Genomic DNA, 8,898 nt, shown 5'->3' with positions numbered 1-8,898 from the left:
ATGAGGCAGTGTTGTTGTAATCCATTGAATCTGATCATACCTTGTGTTATATGTTTGCCCTTTTCGTGTCCATGCTTAATAAAATTGTGCGCTGCAGATGAAGACCGTAATGAGATAAAATTGACTAGATGTGAATATAAATGAATGTTCTTATTTGATTCATAAAGGTTGTTTAATTTTTCATGTGTGTTCCTCATATCCTCATCTAGCGACGGCTAGACTTTGAATAAATTGTGTAAATAACAGTGATTTTTTTGTTGATTTGTGACTTTTTAATATTAATAGGTAATATCGTAGGTTTAAATAATATGAATATATGTGTTACAGAAAATAATCATTTATCTATCTATCTATATGCAGTCTTGTGAGGACGTGAGCAAAATATAAAGTTTAACAGAACTTGGTATCAAGATAAAGATAGGTATGTTAAGAACGTTGCCCTTAAAGTTAGCTAAGTTGATCCTCAGTGAAGTTTAACTCACTGTCAGTAGGGCTAGCTTTGGACCGTCGGAGTTTTGTGGAAGTTCTGGAATCCCAGGTTATAAAAGATGTTCTGGAATCGAGCGGGAATTGAACCCCTGCTCTATTATCCAGAACAGTGCTCTTAAACACTAAACTCTCGTCGAGACATTACAGAACCAACGGCACAACCACTAGGTACCGCTCTGGCAAGACTGACCGATTAAGAAGACGTACACAGATTCAGACACACGTTAACAATAAATTACAAAGAGCGTGTGGTTCCGCCCTAGAATAAGACCATTCCATATCATCCAGTAGATGTTACATGAGGCGACTATGGGATACATAGGCTAGGCTATGTCAGCTGCTTATCAAAGCAACACTAGCATTCCCAAGGAGGGTTAGCGTTAGGCAGGCGGCCGGTCGTAAAGTCACAGTCGATCTTCAAAGTTTTACGGTTGTTTTTACGCTGACCCCAGGCTTCGAACATGCGGAGATGTGAGAGGGCGATTAACAAGAAAATTAGAAAATCTCACACATTAAAACATTACATGAAAATCTGATCTAAATCCAAACGAACCTTTACCACTATGAAAGATTCGAGCAAATAATTCTACATCTATGACAGCCTTGTCATTGATTCACGTTAAAATTGACGCGGTCAAAATGTAAAAATATTTTTCAAAAATCACAACACAAAAAAAAATAAAACATTCCGAGGAAATTATAGGTACATACATACATTTGAGCAAGCAAAATTCCACTAGACCTATCGCGATGTGATTCGTGTGTTCTTATGTTTTATTAACGTATGTGTTTTTGTGTGTGCGTTCCACGGCTGTGTTGCTTCCCATCGTTGTTTTGTCCTTGTCTATCTTGCCTGCCCTTTTGTGTGAAAGGTATTCTTACCTTATATATTTACTTTATTCAATGGCGGCTGTAACCCATGTGGCGTCCGAGTGAAATCCTTGGAGTCTTGTGTTAAAATGTGATTGCAAGCGTGTTTTCGGCGCCCCCTAATCGGCGGCGCACCTCACCCACTGCACTTTAGTGAAAGACGCCCCTGACATAGGAAGCTGGTGGTGAAGTTTAACACACACTCGGCAATTTCTGGCATGATAGGGACGGACACTGTTCAATGAGTTCCTTTCGGTATTACTTCTCAGCTGTGCATGGTCGTTCCGAAATGCTAGTAGTTTGTAGCTTGTGAGAATTTTTCTATTTAATATAAAAATTGACGTGAAAAAGTGCCTGTGAAAGTCTAATTTTTAATAAATGATTTGATTTGATTAGGCCTGCAATAGTGATCATTTACACAATGGCTTCTCCATGCGTCGGAATATACGTTAAGTCAGTGGTACCAGCTATATTTGCACTCGGTAAAACTCATTCAAACGCTTTGGGTGAGCGTGGTGGCAAATTTCTCGTCCGTTCACAAGGAATGCCAATGCTCCAGGAATGTGGATATTGTGTCAATTTCACAGAAAAACACGCGTGCACTAGGCTAGCGGTGGTGGTGTAATGGTTAAGACATCCGCCTGTGGATCGAAAGGTCCCAGGTTCGAATCCTACTCGTGCCACATGAGTTTGTATACCAATCTGAGTCATGTATAGTAGTTTTTATCGACCACCACTTGCTTCCGGTGAAGGAAAACATCGTGAGGAAACCTGCACACTGGTTGATTAATAACTTGTGTGTGAAATGGAGAAGGCAATGGCAAACCACTCCATTAATAATGCCAAGAAAGTTGTTGTGTGTTTAATTCCACGTAATGACCACGACCCTCAGCCATGAGGAATACGACTATGTAGAAGACTAGGCTAGCATATATAGTAAAACTAGCTTTTGCCCACGGCTTCGCACGCATAAATTTTTGTCGGAAACTTCGTCATTTCTGTCTGTCTTATTCATTTCGTACTACATGTGTATCAAGAAGATTAGTTGAGCAGATAGTGCGTGAAGTAAGTAACAAACTTAGGTACTTTCGCATTTATAATATTAGTTTGTATTTAGACATGTGTGTTTTTATATTATGTCTAATTTTTTTATATTTTCTATTCCAGGAATGAAGTTCTGTCAATGTCTAGTGGTTCACATCGACAACGAAGACGAAAATAGATCCAGTAACAAAAAAATCAATAGTACCAATAGTACTCACAAGATCACCAGGGAAACACCATCGGTTAATCCAACTGCACTCCATAGTACGTCAAATTTGTGAATAAAATTGATTGAATTTATAATTTAGTTAGCTATAGCGTGCTCAATCAATATATATTATTAAGTTTACAATATATACAAAATATATCGGTATAATAAAAGTTTTGATTCACTTCACGTTATTAATTTATTTATAAGCTTTTGCAGTTTCGCGGGCGCATGTCTGCTATAGCAGTTGTAACAATAAATCCAAAACGTAAAATAAAATACGTAAACTTCTGTGTCTTGTTGAGCGTCCACGAAAGTATTAATTTCACGCGTCCGCTATTAAATCGGGTTCTAAGCAACATATCGCGATGACACCTATACCAGATTTTACGCAATTAATATTCTTTAATATCTCCTATATACAGACATAGCACACGTACAGTTTTATTATATGTATATACATGTATAGATTTAACAAAACTGCCAAAACTAAGCTTGTACCGCGGGTCCGATTGATACAAACACAGGAACTGTTACAATACGCTAGGCCGCAGAATAATATCTGAAGATCACAAGTCCACATAACCTGGGAATTTAACCAAGGACCTCCAGATAGCGTACGGGCTACCTACATAAATTATTTACATAGTCACTATTTGGTCGATTGACCATACAACATCTACACTGTTAAAAGTAAATAAATATGAATATAACGCACGTAATCACTACATTGTATAAAACGAAGTCGCTTCCCATCCCACTGTCTGTCTCTATGTATGCTTAGATCTTTTAAACCACGCAACGGATTTAAAAAATGTTAAACTCGCGTCAGGACACGTGACCCTGATCGAAAATTCGTAAGACGTCAAAAATGCACAACGTTAATATTCAAGTTTTCACTTCTGCCGGCACTATCGGAGTGCTACCAATATTTTTCAATAGATTGAATATAGTTTTAGACGAGCGAAGCCGGGATAGGCCAATAGTGTAAAATATCTCAAAAAATGTTTATTAATATTTACTACTAAGTTAATCAATATGAAAATGTTCTTCAAAATAAGTTCCGGGGATACGATGCAATAAACGAATAGTTTTAATAAACAGCTAATGAAAGTCTTGATCACCAGCTGTGATATTTTCAAAATATACTCTGTAAGTTAAATATTTTGTTTAATGTACTTTGAGTCGAGAAAATGGTGTATAGTGCTTGCGGATTCAGCCATCGATAAGATAATTGTCGATATATCGATTACATAAATATTTTCAACAACAAATGTCTTGGGGACTCCCATGAAACATAAACGTATCACGTCCTACGTCCACACGTTCTCTATTTGTTTTATATGCGAAAAAGAGATAGCACGTGGAGGTTAGTAACGTGCTACGTGTTTGTATGTTTCGTGGTAGGCCTTCTGATCACAAGTGCAAATATTCGTCCGAATTGGGAATCGAATCATGGATCTCCTGGTTGTGGACGTGGTGACCATCATGCCACGAAATCACGATCCTCAACTACCACCACTACGACGACCTCGGTGGCGCAGTGGTAAAGTGCTTCCGGTCAGTTCATGATAGAAAATGATCTTTTCTGACTTGCCTGGGTCTTGGATGTTTATCTATATATGTATTTTTTATAAAATATATTATCGTTGACTTAGTATCCCATAACACAAGTCTCGAACTTACTTTGGGGCTAGCTCAATCTCTGTAATTTTGTCCTAATATATTAATTAATTTATTTAGTTTCTTCCGGTGAAGGAAAACATCGTGAGGAAACTTGCACACTGGTTGATTATTATATTTATATTGTGATTGTCGCCCAGTGACCACGGAACGTCTGGGAAATTTAATACCTGTTATAAAAGTAGTTATTATATTGTGTGTGAAATGGAGCAGGCAATGGCAAACCACTTTCATTCCATGTAATTACCACGACCCACAGCCATGAGGAAATACGACTTTGAAAAAACTTGAGCATTTCTTTTTCAATCGTGGTCGCCATTTTCTTTGATACCAACTTAAAACACCATCGTAGTGACGTTGATATATATTGGTTGATATATATATAACCAATGAGGAAATATGCCAATTAAATATAAATATAAATAAATAAATATATATATATATATATATATATATATATATATATATATATATATATATATATATAAAAATATAAATAAATATATATTAGGACAAATCACACAGATTGAGCTAGCCCCAAAGTAAGTTCGAGACTTGTGTTATGGGATACTAACTCAACGATACTATATTTTATAACAAATACATAAATAGATAAACATCCAAGACCCGGGTCAATCAGAAAAAGATCATTTTCCATCATGACCCGACCGGGGATCGAACCCGGGACCTCTCGGTTCAGTGGCAAGAACTTTACCATTGCGCCACCGAAGTCGTCAAAATATATCTATCGATAGATCGATCGATAAAAGTGAATATATATAATATTGTCACATCACTATACCTCGGCGTGTTCTTAAGGGAAATCAGACGTATCAACAGAAACTTGGTATTTTCGTAGCCACTTAGTCTTTCGATTTTATAGCCATTTTGTCGTTCCTTTAAATGATCACAATCCTTTATTTTACAAGATTTTATTTAGTTTCACCTGTCCCGATGTTTATTTGTCCTTAGATAGGATAAAACAAGGTCCTCTGCCGCGTCTGTCTGTCTGTCTGTTCGCGATAAAATCAAAAATCTACTGCACGGATTTTCATGCGGTTTTCACCAATGCTTTGTTTGATTCCTGAGGAAGGTTTATATGTATAATTTATTGTTTTTTTTTTTTCGAGCGAAAGGGACGGACGGATGAAGTAAATAATGTAAACTCATGTTTATGCAATTAAATAATCTTCGTATGTATATAATTATATTACCATTTTGATCCATCAAGCTAGAATGAGGTCGAACGTAATAAAAAAACGGGCATTTTGGAGACCTATTTAAAGAACGTACTTAATATAAAGTTAATAAAACGATGTTTAATCAAATTAATCTCGAATATTTTAATTATATTATCGTCAGAGTTTATCCTGTATCTCAAATTCAACGATTCCAATATTCAAAATTAGGAAATTAATATTTGGAAATTTCCAACTTATAAATCCTAATAACAAGACCTCATCCGCACGGTGCGTTTTATTTAAAACCTTTATGAACTAAAAATCCTAAAACGCATAAATGGTTGATATTACAGCATATTTTCAAACGTGCGTTAAAAAAATAAAAATGCGTTCAAATCGAATTAAGGTTAAAAAATAATGGCACACTTCAAAATCATTATTTCAGCTGCAGTGAGTCCATTATTTAAAATCCTTACATATAATAAAGGAAATAGGCCTGTCGCGTCTGCCTGTCTATCTGTATGGCTTTATAAACACGGAAAACGTATTTTTGCCACTAGTATAAATAAAAGGACTTTGTAAATGTATTAAATATTTAAAACTCAATTTGTATATATAATACTCACCGAACAATGATAAACCCCGCGTTATTTCCACAGTTCAACTAACTTGTGATGTATTTTAATGTTGTAGGTATTGAATACATAAATAAAAAATAACATTATTTTATAATCCCTGTATCCAATAACATGGCAACGCTTTATACAGATTGATGGGTAGCGATAAAAATACGCCAAAGCGTCATCTTGAGCTTTTTTAACGCCCGTGCGAACGAGGGTTAACGTAGCTATGAAGGTCCCAAAAGGCAGAAACTTATGACTAGGGTAAACATAAATTCGAAAACGCATTTTCAATTATGCTAGGTGTTAGTTAGGGGTGTCTCGTGGGGAATGGTGTTGAGTGGCTACAAAAGGGGATGTGAAGTTTAGTTGAACTTGATTTTCCCTGGTGATAGCTGAATTGAAAATTTATTCAGTTTATTTTTGGATACCTATATTAATTTTCCAAAGATTATCTGGCAGAATTACTCACAGGATGTTGCGGCGGCCAAAGCCTGGCAACACAGGCGACGACGGACGTCAAGGGAAGGGAGGCGCCGCGACGGACATCCGTTATACGCCATCTTATACTAACTCACATTTTGCACGAACCTTTGACCAAAGAATAAATTCTAATCTACAAATTTAGCGCCTTATAAATACAGTCCAGTCACAACCTATATTCGGGCCTCTGCGCCAACACAGGAAAAAAGACAGCTTTTGAGCATACAGGTAAAAAAAAACTGTTCTCATAGGCGGAGCTGAGGGCAAAACCTAGTATTATACTATATTAGTAGCGGGCGCAGAATATTTTTTTATCCCAAAATGTATACGAGAACACAGTTTTCGACTGCAGTTAGTACTTATATATCCCTAGAGCGCTTCCACCGAAGTTCCACGTAAAATGATAAAACAACCACTCAAGTTTCCCTTAACCCTGGAGTTATGTTAAGATCAACTATTTGCATAGTTAATGTGTGACACACGTCTATTTTCATTTACTCAGTTGTTCGTCCACTTTAGTATAGTTGTTCGCCGCGAACTCAGACCTCGCGAACACAATAATTTTTTGCGACTTTGTGAATATTTCAAAAACGACTGAACTGATTTTGATGCCCCGCGAACTTAAAAATTCAAGTGATAGATTCTACATAGGTAAATTTCATCAAAATTAGACCATGGTTTGAAAGTTATTACAGACATTACATACAAACAAAAAATATTTTTTTGCCCCAAGTTGATTAGTAGTGATAGATTACTTACTAAACCTATTTTACCTTACTGCCATTCGGTTCTTTCAAAGACTTTAGTCCCGATGGTAGTGCACGATGGTGTACCAGGGTCGGATCCTAACAAGAGAACTCCGCAACGGTTTACTGCATGAACATTGTCTCTTTTTGTCATCCGTCGAAAGAAAATCGATCTCTCTGACGCATGGATTTAATAAGTACTTTGTCGGAGTACCAGAAACTTGTTAGGTGGTAGGGTAATCTCAGGTAGGGTTGGAGTGAAATAGGCAAAGGCAATCAGTTGTATAATAGTATAATTAATAAAATACAGACCTGTGAACAATAAAAAAAATACATGAACTTATAGCACTAAATCACTGTAAAATTTAGAACACTTTTCCGAAACATATTAAAACACTTACCCTTCAAGGGTCTATAAATAATTTAAGATATTTTATTATATATATATATATATATATATATTATTACAGCGTACGTGTGATACGTGCCGATATCGTTATGGTAATGAATGAGTCAAAATGTGATTTCAAAATATCAAGTGGAACAATAATTTAAAATTTTGAATTTAGAATGAAAGAAATAAAAATCATGCCAGCGCGCACGCGATGTGACTAAAGAGGTCATAATGCGTGGCGTTACAAACTTATTCGTAACCATGGAATTAGTAAGTACTCCGTACAACAGTACTTACTAAATCCATGCTCGTAACTTACTGTACATTATGTACTTTGTTAAACACTAAATATATAAGAAACAAGCCCTTCTGGCATGATAGGGACCAACACTGTTCAAATGAGTTTCTTTCGGCATTTCTTCTCGGCAGTGGTCGTTCCGTAATGCCAGTGATTTGTAGTGTGTGAGAAATTAGAAAAAATGAGCCTGTCAAGGTTTAATTCCTGAATAAATGATTTGATTTACATATTTTATTTTATTGATCAGACATCGAGTTTTTAGTCTTCACATCCAATAATATAACAGCAAATGCACAGATATCGGATTAGTATATCGTACATTATATAATACCCAAGAAACTCACGAGCAAACTTAGTGAATATTGATATCCTCAGGCGATAGAACAACTAGTAGAACTGGCGAGTTGGCCACTTCAGACTCAAATGTCGAATGCAAGTTGGACAAAGTTGGACTTGGAAATTCTCAGCCACACAATGGCACGTGTTATATTATTATTACCATACCATTTTTAACCCTTGACGCAAATGAAGGAGTGTTATGAGTTTTGTGTGACTGTGGTTTAGATAGATAAAAAACTTTATTTGTTACTGTTACACAATTACAGACAAAGAAAAATAATATAACTAAAAATACATAAAACTAACAATTATATTAAGCCATTAAGTAACAAAAAGGCTACAGCTCAGCTATATGTTACCCAGAAGAACAGCTGATTTTCAGCGCGGACGAGAACTGAGGTAGAAATGAATGTAACAGATTCTTAACTTAGGCTAATATATAGTTATATATATGCATTAAATGTTACAGAAAATGAAATAAATCTCTAAACTATCCGATATATCCTATACTTTATACGAAAGTAATAAAGTTAAAAGGGCGAG

The sequence above is a fragment of the Plodia interpunctella genome, chromosome 24 (assembly GCF_027563975.2).
Source record: "Plodia interpunctella isolate USDA-ARS_2022_Savannah chromosome 24, ilPloInte3.2, whole genome shotgun sequence".
In the NCBI taxonomy this organism is placed as follows: Eukaryota; Metazoa; Arthropoda; class Insecta; order Lepidoptera; family Pyralidae; genus Plodia; species Plodia interpunctella.
The sequence above is the reverse complement of the archived record's forward strand: the minus strand, read 5'-3'. Positions refer to the sequence as shown.